At 42.7% G+C, this 16,709-nt stretch overlaps 1 long non-coding RNA gene across 1 annotated transcript in view; it reads right to left on the reverse strand.

The window, feature by feature from the left end:
• LOC136835517 (uncharacterized) overlaps positions 1-16,709 on the reverse strand; it is a 73,014-nt gene extending 56,305 nt beyond the window's left edge. Inside the window, exon 1 of the long non-coding RNA XR_010852182.1 lies at positions 16,254-16,709. This is a non-coding gene — a long non-coding RNA (uncharacterized lncRNA). The remainder of the gene's footprint in view (positions 1-16,253) is intronic.

Genomic DNA, 16,709 nt, shown 5'->3' on the forward strand with positions numbered 1-16,709 from the left:
AGACCTCACACTCCAGAGTGGATGAGGTTGAACCATACTAAAGCGTCAATAACGTGGAATCGCGATCTCCCTACCGAGTGACCTTGGGAAGCCATATTGAAAATCCTTGTCCAGCACATAGTAATACACTGTAGAGACGAAGCACTATGGGAACTTTGTTTTCACTCTCTTTCTCTTGTATACTTATTATAAGAAAATATGTTATTTTTTATGGGTAAATTGACCATCACTGTATAATATATTTCGAAATATTTCTATTTGAGGTTTATTGCAGTTGAATTTTGCAATCTGATCTGTATAACCTCAAAAATTTTAAAGGCAACTATAATATGATTTGAAAAACTTCATTTGTGAAGTCAAAGAGACAGAACTGGGTACTGACTGATTTATCTGGGCACACATACATAGCAGCGTGCGGACGGAAGCGTGGTGCCTGACCTTCAATTGCTGTGACCTGTACACTGAGTGAGAGCAATCTGTTAACTGTGAATTGAATAGCAATAATAAGAGACATAATGTACGTACAGTGATAAAACATATATTGGTGAAAAGGCCAGGAAATTCTACTTACAAATATATACATGAGATTCTCGTTGATAGATGTGATACATGATCCTGATTAACCCTTAGTGGACGGATTGAGCTTCAGTGTGAAGTAAAACAGGTTTGTGGAGGTGGACGGATTGATCTTCAGTGTGAAGCAGAATTACGCACCACTATTATGTTATGATTCAAAACAAAGGTGCCAATACTTCTATATGCTATAAATTCACTAATGGCAACTTTTATACATACGGAGAGTTAGGCCAGTATCAGTAATGCTTGTGACTTCAAGGGGGAAGGTACTGCATCTATCTAGCTATCTATCTATCTATCTATCTATCTATCTATCTCACATGAGTCTTTTTGTGAATTTGCTTGTAAATATGCGAAGGGGTTCATGTTGTTTTTTGTTTTTGTCTTTTACGATAGTATGTCGGTTGTAAATGTAATTTTACAAAGAAAATTGCAAAGAAATATAAGAAAAAGCATGTAAAAGTAAAAAAAAGTTACTGAATCTTCCTTCTCGTAAATTTACGTGAATATTTTACAACAAATATGTAAGAAAATTGTTACTGCTTTTATTTCTTATCTGTTTTGATATTGTGTGAGCAGTAATAATAATTTTACAAAATCCAAAAAACTTATTTATTAGAAAAAACATATATAGGTTGGTAAAATTTACGATTGTCTTGTAAATGAGGCCCCACAAGGGGTTGTAAATAATCATTTTCAAGTTCTCGTGGAAGGTAGGGAAATTTTTTTTTTATTTTTTTATTTATACAGTGTGAATGTGCGTGTCATTCTCTTTCCATTGATGTGATTTTTTTTTATTTTGCCGACCTCAAAGTTTCCCCGGTCTGGGGTGCTGCACAATGATAAATTATGCCGTCCCTTAAGGGTTAATGGGAAAGGAAGAGACTCTCCCCCCCAAAACAATTATTATGAAATAATGATGGGAAGACCTGTTGCATGTCAATCACAGTATCTCTTTGGGAGCAGGAGCCGACCCTGAGTTCTTGATACCTGCGGTTGTGGGGCGGCTTTGACTGCTGAATTGTCAAGTGGTTTTAACTTACGGCTAAAAAAGGCAAGCAGGCAGGGGGAACCGTCTACTAACTGCTCCAGCACTGCTCCACAGGCGACGTTGCTGGCGTTGGTGTTAAGTCTCAGGGGGGTGGTGGGGTCTTGATGTGTTAAGGTGGTGGCTTTGGCAAGGGCTGCCTTCGTCTGTTCAAATGCCATTTGCTGCGAGGCTTCATAGAAAGTCAGTGATTTCGGCTTCCCTTCAGTACTCCGGTTAGGGGATATATGGTGCCGGCGATGCCGGGCACAAAACGTCTGTAGTAGTTGACCATGCCGAGGAACTCCTGCAGGGACTTGATGGTTTTTGGTGCTGGAAACTCCTTCACTGCATTCACCTTGGAGGCTAGAGAGACCTCGTGTCCCAGGAAGTCTACCTTCTCCACTCCGAAGGTACATTTGTCGAATCTGACAACCAAACCGTTCTCCTGAAGGGGTTTCAGCATGGCCTGGACGTGACCCAGGTGCTCCTCCGGGGACCTGGAGACGATCAGGATGTCGTCCACGTAGCAGACACAGAAAGGTAGGTCCCCCAAAATGCTGTCCATAAGGCATTGGAATGTGGCCCCACCGTTCCTGAGGCTGAAGCTGGAGTAGGAGAAGTTATATGTCACGAACGGCGTGATGATGGCTGTCTTCAGAACGTTGTCGGGATGTACTGGTACCTGAAAATAGGACTTGAGCAAATCCATTTTTGTGAATACCTTGGCCCCGTGCAGGGCACCTGTTAGGTCCTGCATGTTTGGCAGGGGATAGTGGTCTGGTGTTGTCATTAGGTTCAGCCGACGATAGTCCCCACAGGGCCTCCAGGAACCGTCTGGTTTCTTCACCATGTGGAGGTGGGGATGCCCATGGACTCGATGCCTTTCTGCAGATACCCACCCTTTCCATCTCAGCAAACACTCGTTTAGCATCTTGGAGTTTCTTGGGTAGCATCTTGGAGTTTCTTGGGTGACAGGCGGCAGAACTTGGCATGTGTCGGCGGGCCTGTGGTGGTGATGTTGTGATGGATGCTGTGCTTGGTCTAGGTACATGGCACCTGACGCAGTTCTGGCTTGAAGACATCTGGGAATTCGTGGAGGAAGGAGTTGTATTTGTTCAATGAGATGGAGCATACGGCGGGCATTCCCAGACTGGTGGAGAGCAGTCGAGAGCAGCAGGTTCCGGTATCCAGTGGGCATTTTCAGCCGACGTCTACTAGCAGTCCGTGATGTGCGAGGAAATCGGCGCCCAGCAAAGGAAACTTGACATCCATGATGACAAAGGGCCATTCATATTTATGGCCCAGGATGGATATTTTGCGGGTCCAAGTTCCGTTAGCAGCAGATGGGGCTTCCATTTGCACCCACTAGTGCAGCTGCGGCACCAGACGTGCGGTAACGGTCCTCCCTCGATGGCAGAAATACCAACTGCATTGCCCCGGTGTCTACCAGCATCTGTCGTCTTGATATGGCGTCACGGATGAAGAATCCTACTGGCTGGGGTTCCTTAAGGTTTGCAGCCACTGCTGTTATGGGTGGCCACCTTTATAGTTTTTTTTATGGAAGAACAGGGGGCTCTGCAATTTCTGGCGTTACTTCCGAACCTCCGACAGAAGTAACACAAGGCTGGATTTGCCCTCGTCTTCTGATGCTGCGGCAGCGCCTTCTTCCTGTATACCACGTTCATGTCGCCCACTTCAGCTTCTTCTGCTACCAGGCACGTTTGGAGGCCTTGGAGGCCTCATGGAGTTTGTGTGCAACGTTCACCAATTCGTCCATAGAGGGCGTCTGCATCCATGATTTGTACCCTCCCTTCCTGCGGAAGGAGTCGCAGAAATATTTCCCACGACAAGCTGATCTCCCTCCTCTGTCCATCTGAGTCGACGCCCGGCAGCACCAGGAGACCTCATAGTTCGCCCCAGGCATCCCTGGGTGATACATCCCCAAGGGGGTGGGTCATCGGGTCGAGGGCGCGTTGGGCTCTCTCTGCGACGGGCATGGAGTATGTGTCGATGAGTTTTTTTCGCAGGTCTCTGTACTTGACTTTGCCCAGCTGCGAGTCCAACCACGGGGTGATTTTTTTCAAGACCTCCTCTGGCAGCGTTGTCATGGTGACATCCGCTTTGGTCTCCTCGTCTGTGATTTTTGCTGCCCGAAAATGGATTTCTGCATGCAGGAACCAGGATGCGGTATTTTGCCACAAGAACAGTGGGAGTTTTATTGCCTGGCTTATTGCTGCCTTCGAAGGTGAGAGGGGGATGCAGATCTGTGTGTCCTTGGAACGACTTTCTACCTCAGTGTCTGTCATTTTGCCTCACACCAAAATGCGAAATAAGCGCATTATTTAGTCTGTTAATGGTGTTTGGGGCTCGTCAGAAGTCAAAACTATACGCCGTGTGATTCTGTTAATGACTTCTGAATACGGTCGATGTGAATCGTAAATGGCAGGGCCAAACCGTTTGAGAACACCAGAATGTACCTGAAGGAGGTACGCCGTAATTAGTCCATTAGTGGCGGGGGTGTTCTCCAAGGAAGGAGGTATCAGAGGCCTAGACTTTTCACTGTATGGTTCCGTTAAGGGCTCTCTGAAGGTAAAGCGGCGGTAATAAGTCCGTTAATGGCAAAGCCAAAACTGTTGCTCCTTGGGTCACCAGTTGTGAGGTCAAAGAGACAGAACTGGGTACTAACTGATTTATTTATCTGGACAAGGTATAGGCCTACATAGCAGCGTGCGGATGGAAACGTGGTGCCCAACCTTCGTTTGTCGCGACCCATACGCTGAGCGAGACCAATTTGTGTTTGTTAACAGTCAATCACATAGCAATAATAAGACATAATGTACATACAGTGGTAAAACATATATTGGCGAAAAGGCCAGGAACTTCTACATACAAAATTATTCTCGCTGTGTTTGTAAAGTCCCCGCTCAACGGGTTTTCTCTGAAGAACCTCCCGTTTTCTACGGTGCCTTTCCTCTGACCCTAGGTCGCAATACCTAGCTATATTTTTACTATGTAATTATGCATTTATTACCTACTCATTTGTGCCCTTATGTGTTGTGTATGTGTCGGAGCATTTTGTGTCTAATCTATTAATTTTATTTTGTCACGTTACCTGTACGTACCTGTCCTGTTTTGCATATAGAATAATTGACCTCAGGTCACCTGTATGTCTTTGTACTGACGTCCGCACGCCGCTTTATAAGCAGGCTGCTTCCTCAATAAACCATTAGGACCGGACAAGGAATATGGCTTAGATCATCACAAGCTAGCATACTAGCTACCTGTGCCTACTACTCAAGTTCTTCTTTTGCCCCATTTGTTGGCCTCTCCCACTAGCCAACACTCACTGCTATCATACTTTTATCCTCATCTGGTGGGTACCTTCGGGTTCAAAGAGGTTGCAACCTTGCCTGATAAATCTTGTCACTTAAAAATCACCCCCCCCCCAAATCACTTTCATGCATCATAATAAAGTTTTCATCTAACCTACCCATCTCACAGACTCATCATCAACATAGAGTTACAGGCTGCTCTCAGAGCAAGAGCCCGTGCTGGCACAAGAAATGTTGATTTATGTTGAATAATTAGTTATTCAACACGAAGTTCTATTTAAAAAAAATCTTAGTTTACATTAAAAGTACACTGACAAATATAAGTTTTAAAATAATTGCCAAAAATATATTAATATTGCTAACTAAACTTATAACCCACTAAACCCTGCTCAATCTGAGCGGTTGAAAGACTTTCACGATGTTCGCAAAGGTTTGCCAAGCCATCCTGGTGGAAAACCACTGAAATATGTACTACTAGTAGAAAACTGATACCTACCAGCATTACGTATAGTTTCTTTAATTTTACAATATTTGCAAGTAATTGATAAAAAATGTTAAGGACTTGCCACAGCTTCCAGTAGAAGCTTGTGCCACAAGCCGTTGGTTACTAGTCATAAACTAGTCATTTAAACCATACAAAACACAAATATTTTATGTGAAAATACTTTGTAAATTATTTTATTGATATCTAATTTAAAATTCTATCAAATCAAAAATTATATTATTTTATACAAAAAAATAATTCTTAGTTATAGCAAACTGAATACAACAATGACTGGAGTCTGAAGGGTCTATTCTCATGAGCTAATCCTCTCTCCTACTGAACGCCTTGTCATCACTGCCTCCGATTTCCTGCGTCATTTAATCTGCTCTGAGACTTCTCAGTTTTATTCCAAATGCCTGTGATGGAGGCAGTAATGAAGAATGAGGCTAATTCGTTAGATTTATATTCCAGAGACAAGAAGACGGTACAATTCCACACGAGGGCTAGTACTAATACAGTGAAACAGTGATTCATCTACACTGTTTTGCCGTGTTTAGTACTGCCCCATGGGGGGTCAAATGTATTTCGCCATGCTTAGTACTAGACCCTGGGTGATCAAATGTCCCTCCAAACGTCCGTAAGTGCATTTCGCAAAATTGAAACAGAAAAATCCTCAGTAATTATTAAAATATATTTTATTTTTTATTGTGATAAATATTAGTTTGTAAGAATTAAGTATATAGAATATTTTTTCATTTTTTATGAAGATTCGAAAGATATAATAAAAAAGCGAGTAGGGATCTTCGGCTGGAAGCGAACATTACCCAAGAAGAGTGTAAGGACGGGATTGAGTGACATACTGGCTGGGTGTTGACTGGTTTAATAGTGGTTCCTTACTGAATGAATGTACAGAATCTTCGAAGATGTTATTGGCCTGTGCGAGCCGCAAAGTAGCATCTACACACAGACAGAGCAAAACAGAGGCAATGTTTCGGACATCCATGTTTGTCGGCAGACAAACAGATGCGATTGTGAGAGACAAAATAAACGTACAGTGATAAAACATATATCAATGGAAAGGCCAGGAAATTTTACATATGGCCAATTGCATGAGATTCGAGACAGATTAATGAATACAATACAGTAGCATAATACATGTGAAATGGCGAGACATTTGGCGTCTTCACAAACAGAAACATACATACAGTTTGATACAGAAGATTTGGTGGAACATTATGAGTACATGATTAGAATGCTTGCATGGCAATGCAAGTAGTGGTGATTGTACATATATAAAGACAACAATGGTTAGGGAGAAACAGACGGAAATATTGTATGGTAGAAGTTGCATTCCTTGAGTAAGAGAAAATGGGATGCTTTTGTTTTTGTCTGGATCTCTCCACAGATGTGACGCATGAACGCACACACGTGTGCTCGAAAGAGACCGCCATCGGTGCGATGGATGGGTCTCTTACAATACTCCCCCCCCAACAAAGCAAGGCATCGATGCAGAAATTGTCTTGCTGACAATTTGAATTGGCTCAAAGGGCTTGGGCTAGGGGTGGGTAGGAGGCTGAAGGGCGGCGCCAGCCGGCAGGAACTCAAGTATGATGGTAGCGGGTTGAAGGGTGACGTCGGATGATCCTTCGGTAGCCAGCTCGAGGGGGACAGCAGTATGCTGAAGGATGATGGCGGCTGATCCTTCGGTAGCCAGCTCGAGGGCTGAAGGATGACGGCAGCTGATCCTTCGGTAGCCAGCTCGAGGGGGGCAGCAGCAGGATGAAGGATGACGTCGGATGGTCCTTCGTTGGTCAGCTCATCCAGTACGAGTTTGGGGGAGGCTTCAGTTTCCTGAAGGAGGCATCCAGGGCTCTGGTGGTGGGGTGGGTCATCTAGGAAGGTTGGACATCTACTGAGAGCTCGGGAACGGTGGGAAGCGGCAAGGGGTCTGTTGGAGTCATCTTGGGCCATCTGCCACGTGTCACTCGGGTCACCAGTGTAAGGGCGCGGATTGAGTGACATACTGGCTTGCTGACTGCTTTAATGGTCGTTACTGAATGAATGCACAGAATCTTCGAAGATGTTATTGGCCTGTCGAGCGTGAAAGTAGCATCTACACACAGACACAACAAAACAGAGGCAATGTTTGGACATCTGTGTTTGTCGGCAGACAAACAGATGGCGATTGTGAGAGACATAATAAGCGTACAGTGATAAAACATATATCAATCCGTACATGGCCAAGTATGAGAGGACAGACTAATGAATACAATGCAGTAGCATAATATATGTGACATATGAGACATTTGGCATCTTCGAAACAGAAACATACATACAGTTTGCAGAAGATTCAGTGGAACATTATGATTACATGATTAGAATGCTTGTGGCAAGTAGTGGTGATTGCACTGAATGAACAACAATGGTTAGGGAGAAACAGAAATATTATATGGTCGTTCCTTGAGTAAGAGAAAAATGGGATGCTTTGTTTTTCTCTTTGTCTGGAGTCCCTCCAGATGTGACGACACACGCAGGTGCACCGAAAGAGAAGTATGGATCTACAGAGAACCATTCTCGTTTATTTAATATGCAGACCTCATACTCCAGGGTGGGATGAGGTTGTGTATGCGACTGGGAAAACGACATAATGGCTGAGTGTTAACTGGTTTATTGGTTGTTCCTTACTGATAAATGACAGAATCTTGGAAGATGTTTGTGCGGCAGACAAACAGGTAAAACGGACATAAAGGTTCAGATCATGTTTGTGCAGACAAACAGATAATCAAACATGATTTAACATATGGTGATGAAACATACATCAGTGGAAGGGTCAGGAAATTCTACATATGCCAATTGCATGAGATTCAAGACAGATTAATGGATACAATGCAATAGCATAATAAATGTGAAATGGAGAGACATTTGGCGTCTTCACAAACAGAAACATACATACAGTTTGATACAGAAGATTCGTTGGAACATTATGAGTACATGATTAGAATGCTTGCATGGCAATGCAAGTAGTGGTGATTGTACATATATTAAGACAACAATGCTTAGGGGAGAAACAGACGAAATATTATATGGTAGAGGCGCTCCTGTTTGCCTCTTTCCGAGTAAGAGAAAATGGGAGATGCTTTGTTTGGTCGATCTTTGTCTGGCGATGACGAGATGTGACGATCACGGAAATTGTCTTAACACAATTGTAGTTGGCTGTTTGGAAGAGACCGGCCAGCGCTCGGGAGGGCGGGAGCTGGTTGGGTGGCGTCGGATTCGCCCCCAAGACAGATAACGGCTGATGTTTGGTAGCCAGAGGGCGGCAGCAGGCTTATTTGGCTGGTCCTTCGTTGTCAGCTCGACCGAAATTGAGTACGGCCAGGGTGGAGGAGGTTCAGGGCCGGGGTGGAGGGTCACTTGAGTGACAGCAGGAGCTCGAGGAGGACGGGAGCAAGCGAAGGGTGAGGTCTATTGAAAATCGTCATTGAAGGTCCAGCACATAGCCAATCCAGGGGTCACCAGTAGAGGCTGAAGCGACTAAGGGAACTGGTTTTTTCGTTGGTCAGCTCGTCCTCGATTTGGGCGGCGGTAATGTATTATAAGTGAATATCCAGGCATCTGTGTTTTAGATGGGTAAATTAGGGTGATTAACATACGGTGATAAAATATGTGGAACGTCAGGAAACAGCTACATAGGGCCAATTTTTGTCATTTGGATACAATGGCAATAGCATAATAAATGTCAAATGGAGGGACGCTTCTTCACATACCGGGCATACAGTTTGAACAGAAGATTCGTTGGAACATGAGGTATTAATCTCATGGCAAACGTAGTGAGGTGATTATTACATACATTAAGACAACAATGGCAGGAGTAAACGGACATAAAGGTTCAGTATGGTTGTCGGCGACCAGATGCTATACACATCTGTCGACTCCGAAGGGTAGGTTAATAACACGTGTTTATTAAGACAGACACAGTATTATATTTACATAAAAATAAATATGCATTCCCTTAAGGCAAAAACAGAAAAAGCCACAAAATGTTACAGAAGATCGTTGGAACATTATAAGTACAGAATTTTGCATACAAGAATCATGTACTTTTATGTATATAGGGCCTATCTAAAGTTAGATACAACTTACATTATTCATATCTATTCATCTTTAACCAAAAAATGTAGATTATCAAACAATAAGCAAGCTATATACATAAAAATTAATTCATTCTAGATACTCCTTGCAACAAAAAATACCCAAAACCTAAAATGTTGAATAATTAGTTAGCCTATTCAACACGAAGTTCTATTTAAAAAAAAATCTTACTTTACATTAAAAGTATGCTGACAAAAAAAAGTTTTAAAATAATTGCCAAAAATATATTAATATTGCTAAAATGAACTAAACTTTTAACCCACTAAACCCTGTTCAATTTGAGCGGTTGAAAGATTTTCACGATCGCTCCAAGGGGTAGATTTAAGTAGTAACTCTGCGGCGCCATTTCCTTCTAACTTAACTTTATCTACAGTTTTTTGGTTGCTAATTATGGATTTACCTTCAATTTTTGTCACACGTTTGTAATTATCCTGTAATTTACCACAGACCTTCATCCAACAAGCTAGGGGACCTGATGGGAAAGCAGGGTTATGGGTGGGTAACAACACCGGGACAGGGTGATTCATCCCGTCCAACAAGCCAGGGGACCCAATGGGAATGGTGTTGCGGGGGTGTTAGCTACCCTACAATTTGGGGACCACTTAAAGCAGGTGTGTGTAGATCGCGCAGTAATGAGGAAATACCCAAACTTTACTGTTTACAGCAATATAGAGATGAAAAACCCCCCAAACAAACATAGAAACAACAAGACGACAAAGGTAGCCATTACAAAGACAAAAGCTTTCACTACTTCTGCCATTTCGAATGCTGCCATGCATGCGCAATCTTACAGGGAGCTGCACAAGCCGAATCTCTACTGAGGAAAAAGGGGAGCTGGGGGAATAATGTTCTTTTCCGGTCCTTCTAAAGTTTCAATTTATGGCAAAATACATTTGAACACCCAAGTGCCAGTATTAAACACGGCGAAATACATTTGGACCCCCAGGTGCCAGTACTAAACATGGCAAAAGGGGTTTCAGGAGGAATGATTATTAAGTCGTTTCAAATCAGTACAAGGCTGATTCCTTGCTGCACGCTCCTGAGAACCTGTAACATGCCACCTTTGGCCGTTTCCTGCATAAACTCTTACGTCAACTACCAGGAAATTAACGTATGTTGTTATGGCAATTACGAGATATTAATTCAGTTGCATCAAGATCACAGCCTTAAAAAAAAGGGGGGGGGGAAATTTTAGCTCCCAATGAGTGCAGGCTCAGAGTCCCTAAGGTAAGTTTATTGGGGCTTCTTCTCTTAGTGTACCAGATTATGTTTTTTTCCAGATTATTTTATGAAACCCGAGCTCTAAGTACATCTCCAAGCCTGTTTTTACCATGGAAACTGTTTTTTTCTACACTTTTAGGGCTGTTGGTAAAGGAGGTGGTGTTTTATTTTTGTCGGTCACGTTTTTTGACCAGCTCCCTGTTTCGTTGCTACCCACTCTTGTTCCCAACTCGATCTGCGTTTGCACATTCCACCTATGACTTGCGTCATTCCTCACTTTCCCCGCTGTTAGGGCACATGAGGAACTTTCTCCCTCCCATCTGGCGTTTTCCTCCTCTAGGGGACGCCCACAGCCGTAAACATGTCTGAAGCTGTGTTCTCCCCAACCCCGAATTCTACAGTCCTTTACTGCTGGAATATTAGGGGCAACAGTTGGCCGGACACAAACAAACTCACCTCCTTTATCAGCAGCCTTAGCTAAAAGCTTAGAAAAATCCAGTTTCCAAGGTAAAAAACAGGCTTACAGATAAATACTTGGAAATACCGCTGCAAAGGTTTGCCACGCCATCCTGGTGGAGATCCACGGAAATACATACTACTACTGCGAAAATAATACCTATCGGTATTAACTACAACTTCTTTAACTTTGCAATATACGGCAATTATATGCTCAAAAATGAAAAGGACTTTACACTGCTTGCAGGAGGAAAGTAGGGAAATAGCGTTGGTTATTATAGTCATAGATTAGTTATTTCAACCATACAAAACACAAATATTTTATGTGAAAATACTTTTTGTATATTATTTTTTTAATATCTAATTAAAAATTCTATCAGATCAAAAATTATATTATTTTATACAAAAATATAATTTTTATTTATAGCACTAGCAAATTTAACAGAACAATGACTGGAGTCTGAAGGGTCTATTCTCATGAGCTGATCCTCTCTCCTATTAAACGCCTTGTCATCACTGCCTCCGCTTTCCTGCATCATTTGATCTACTCTGAGACTCAGTTTTATTCCAAATGCCTGTGATGGAGGCAGTAATAAAGAATGAGGCTAATTCATTAGATTTATGTTCCAGAGACAAGAGGATGGTACAATTCAATGAGAGCTAGTACTAACACGGCGAAACAGTGATTCATCTACACTGTTTCGCTGTGTTTAGTACTAGCCCCTGGGGGGTCAAATGTATTTCACCATGCTTAGTACTAGCCCCTGGGTGATCAAATGTCCCTTCAAATGTCCGTGAGTGCATTTCGTAAAATTGAAACTAAAAAAAAATCCTCAATTATTTACATATATTTTATTTTGGTAATTCTAAGTACTAGCTCCACGCCTGTTTTTACCTTGGAAACTGGTTTTTTCTACACTTTTAGGGTCTGATACTGGTGGTTTCTTTGTTGTCGGCCAGCAGTTATTTGACCTAACTCTACTCAACAGTAAGGGGACTGTAAATCGGAGTTTTGGGGGGAGAAAACAGAAAATGGAGCGGACATGTTTATGTTGGGGGGCGCTTCCTCTGGAGGGAAAAAGGAGAGCCATCGCCAACAGGAGGGGGACTTAAATGCATTCCGCTGTGTTTAGTGCTGGCACTGGGGATGGAAATGTCCCTTCACCATGTTTAGTACTGGCCCAGGGTACCAACACGTCAACAAGTTATTGCACTTGCCGGACGAGATATGAATCATTCCAACAGACGTACCCGTGACTCTGTCTTGTGAAGATCGCATATGGAAACCCCCCTTTTTGGATGGATTTCAGGGGTTAATTAAAGGTTAATTACTTTCGGGCGACAAAAATTGAAGACAAATCCACAATTAGCAACCAAAAAACTGTAGAAAAAGTCAAGTTAGAAGGAAATCGCTGCCGCGGAGCTACTACTTAGATCTAACTCTATTTTTTACTGGGATTAGTTTATAAGAATTATGTATAGCCTATAGAATATTTGTTTTCATTTTTTATGAAGATTCGAAAGATATAATAAAATAGCGAGTAGGGATGTTTGTAAGAGCCTGTCGCCGTCTCTTCCAAACACAAGTGTGTTCGTCATCCATCGGAGGGGACAAGACTAAACAAGATCATCTTGTTTTCTTTCTCAATGCAACTCTACCATACAATATTTCAGTCTGTTTCTCCCTAACCAATGTTGTCTTGAATTATGTACAATCACCACTACTTGCATTACCATGCAAGCATTCTAATCATGTACTCATAATGTTCCACCGAATCTTCTGTATCAAACTGTATGTATATTTCTGTTTGTGAAGACGTAAACGTCTCGCCATTTCACATATATTATGCTACTGCATTGTATTCATTAATCTGTCTCGAATCTCATGCAGTGGCTATATGTAGAATTTCCTGGCCTATCCATTGATATATGTTTCATCACTGTATCGCTTATCATGTCTCAATATCGCCATCTGTTTGTCTGCCGACAAACACAGATGCCAAATCGTTACTCGTTTTTCCGTCTGGTGTGTGGATGCTACCACCGTCACACACGCCAATAACATCTTCGAAGATTCTGTACATTTGAAGTTACGGGCTGCTCTGAGCAAGAGCCCATGCTGGCACAAGGCCAGCTAAATCTGAAACAACAACAACATGTACATTCATTCCAAAGGACCTTCAATAAACCGGTCAACACCCAGCCAGTATGTCACTCAATCCCGCCCCCTTACACTAGCTCTTCACTGGGAAAACAAGTGAAAGCTGTGACTAGCACTGCTAGGCCCGAGTTTGAGTCTCGGCCGGCTGATGAAGGATTAGAGGAATTTATTTCTGGCGAGAAATTCATTTCTCACTATAATGTGATTCGGATTCCACAATAAGCTGTAGGTCCAGTTGCTAAATAACAAATTGGTTCTTAGCCACGTAAAATAAGTCTAACCCTTCGGGCCAGCCCTAGGAGAGCTGTTAATCAGCTCAGTGGTCTGGTAAAACTAAGGTATACTTATACTGGTGACCCCGGAGTGACACAAAGGAACCGGCCGACCCAAGATGACGACCCACCCACCAACAGACCTTTCACCGCCTCACTGCTTCCCGCCATTCCCGAGTTCTCAGTAGATGTCCGACCCTCCGAGATGACCCAACCCATCACTGGAGCCCTGGACGCCTTCTCCAGGAAGCCTAAAGCTGCCCCCGAACTCGTACCAGACGAGCTGACCAACGAAGGACCAGCCGACATCATCGCCATTGCTGCAGCCCCCTTGAGCTGGCTACCGAAAGGGATCAGCTGCTGTCATCCTTCAGCCCTCGAGCTAGCTGCAAGGATCAGCCACCGTCCCACTCAGCCGTCCCCTCCAACTGGCTACCTATGATCATCCGGCGCCACCCTTCAACCTGCTACCGCCCTTCCTCGGTTCCTGCCGCCCGTCGGCCTCTTCAGCTTCCTCCTACCCGCCCCTAGCCCAAGCGCGAGCTAATTACAATTGTCCAGCAAGACGATTTCAATGGTGCCTTGCCAGGGCGGCGTAACGATTGCTTCATTGCGAGTCAGCAGCTGCGGACTGGCACTCCTCGGGCCGGAGTTAATTCCCGCCCGGCTGATGAAGAGTTAGAGGAATTTGTTTCTGGTGATAGAAATTCATTTCGCTATAATGTAGTTCGGATTCCACAATAAGTTGTAGGTCATGTTGCTAAGTAACCGTTGGTTTCTTAGCCACGTAAACAAGTCTAATCCTTCAGGCCAGCCCCAGGAGAGCTGTTAATCAACACAGTGGTCTGGATTAAACCAGTCCACGTAACTTTTGTAAGAGCGTTGTTCCGACACCACGTCTGCAAACACACGTGTGTGTTCGTGTGTTCATCCATCGGAGGGGACAAGACAGAGAAGTTATTATTAAATGAGGAATGCCATAAAGTAGTTTTGACTTATTTGGAATAATGAACAATAAAAATACCTGCATAATCCGTAATCCAAGGAGCCTAGCACTTGCTAGATTAAGATTCTTTTCCCTGCTGTTACCATTCTTAAAGGTTCCTTTATCCTTGTCGTAATGGTTCGATAACTTTTATCAAAGGGAAATTATTTTTATATATTTGAAAAGAAGTTGTACGTAGATAAAGGTTTAAATAATGTAGCATCTTACCAAATGAATATGAGGGCATAGGTCTAGCCTGAGCTACCAACGGTTATTTCTTGGAAGACTCCAGCCACCTCCCACTTTATAATTCATATTTTTCTTGGGCAAAACATATCAAAACGAAAAATTTCTTCTCAATGCATAACCTTAATAAATGTTTAATAACAGAGAGAAATACTAACAAATGCGACTTATAAATTTAGGCAGGCACTGGGCCCCACCCTCCATAGCTAATTTTAATAAGGCAAAATTGTAATTTTTAGGTTCTTTAGTGTCCTATCATTTTCTATTGTATTTTATGAAAATAAATAGTTTTTATCCAAAATAAACAACTAGAATACTAAAGTAGCTGCTGGAATCTTCAAAAATTACCTACAAACTCATCTCTTATTACCAATCTGGACATATTTTCGATGCACAAATACATGTGTTTTTCTTTAAAATATCATATACATATATTTCACTTAGATTGGTCATAAAAGTTGTTTCCTGAAGCTGGTTAAATCATTAAGGCCGCTTTCAAAGTATGGAACGATGACTGGCCTGCTAACCTGCACCTGCACCCACCCATAGCCTTTTTCAATAACAGAAACAAACACTTTATAGCATGATGTGGCACACATAAGATGAATTATGTGATTTTAAAACGGAATGTAGAATCCAGTGAACGCAGCCACTGCAGACCACAGCAGCCGCACCGTATTGTCAAATCTGCTCTCCGGGGATCAACAAGCGCAATCGTCAGCCCGAGGAAGCCTACGTCTTGACTAGGGGGAGGCTAAAATAACTGAACTTATAAGCTTATAAGTCGTAATTTGATGAAGAGGTCTTTTCAAAAATGTAGGTTACAATTTCATATCGTGTATTGGCAGCTTATAAAATAATACCTAAACTGATGTCAGCTGTTTGTTTGCAGCAAATGTCACTGAAAGTTACCGAAGCATTATCATAAGAGTTCTTGAAGAGATTACCTGTCCCCCAACCCCCTCCATAGCTAATATGGCAAAATTGTAACCATTAAACCCCTAGGTTACCTAGTACTATATTATATTGGCAACTTATAAAATTTTACCTCAGTTTATTGCACAAAAGATGCATACTTAGTTCTACAAACAACAAATCCACAATCAACAAAGTGTTTCATTTACGCACAAATCACTTATGCTCACATACGGCATCCCCACAGGCTACCAGTAACCACAACAGGCGCTAAGGCAGCACTCCGCCCAATATCTAAAGCACAAAATAATCCAATAAGAAATAAGCCTACAATGCGAAACAATAACCAAAATTTCTACGACAAAATGAAATTGCTATGATCACGGCAATGAATTACATTGCATGTAAACAAATACCACGTACCCAGCTCGCTTCTGTAGCCTCACAAAGGTCAGAAACATTCATCCAAGCGTTAGCCTATACAGCGCCGCCGCTAGCCCCACACAGTTCAGAATGTTGCTAATTAACAAGTGTCCTAAGGCCCAAGGTACACACTGTAGATTCACTTCACTGCGCTGGTTGATAGTTTCTAATTCACAGCACACACTACCGAAGTCTTTCCTAAACACAAACACTGGTCTGTTTACAATCGGCAACACAAAACATTGCAGACGGCCTGGTGGCGACAGACATGGAACCGTTCTCAAAGCGCGTTACGGGGTCCAGTTCACAGCTCCCTAGCGTCTTTCACTCAACAATCACGTGACTAACAAGAGCGCAGACTTCACATACACTTCCAAACACACGACAAACTCCACAAATAATACACAAGCGATCAAATTCACTCTTACACTGCTTTCGTCTTGGTAGAACGTGTCT

Source organism: Macrobrachium rosenbergii, chromosome 55, assembly GCF_040412425.1.
Source record: "Macrobrachium rosenbergii isolate ZJJX-2024 chromosome 55, ASM4041242v1, whole genome shotgun sequence".
Taxonomy (NCBI): domain Eukaryota; kingdom Metazoa; phylum Arthropoda; class Malacostraca; order Decapoda; family Palaemonidae; genus Macrobrachium; species Macrobrachium rosenbergii.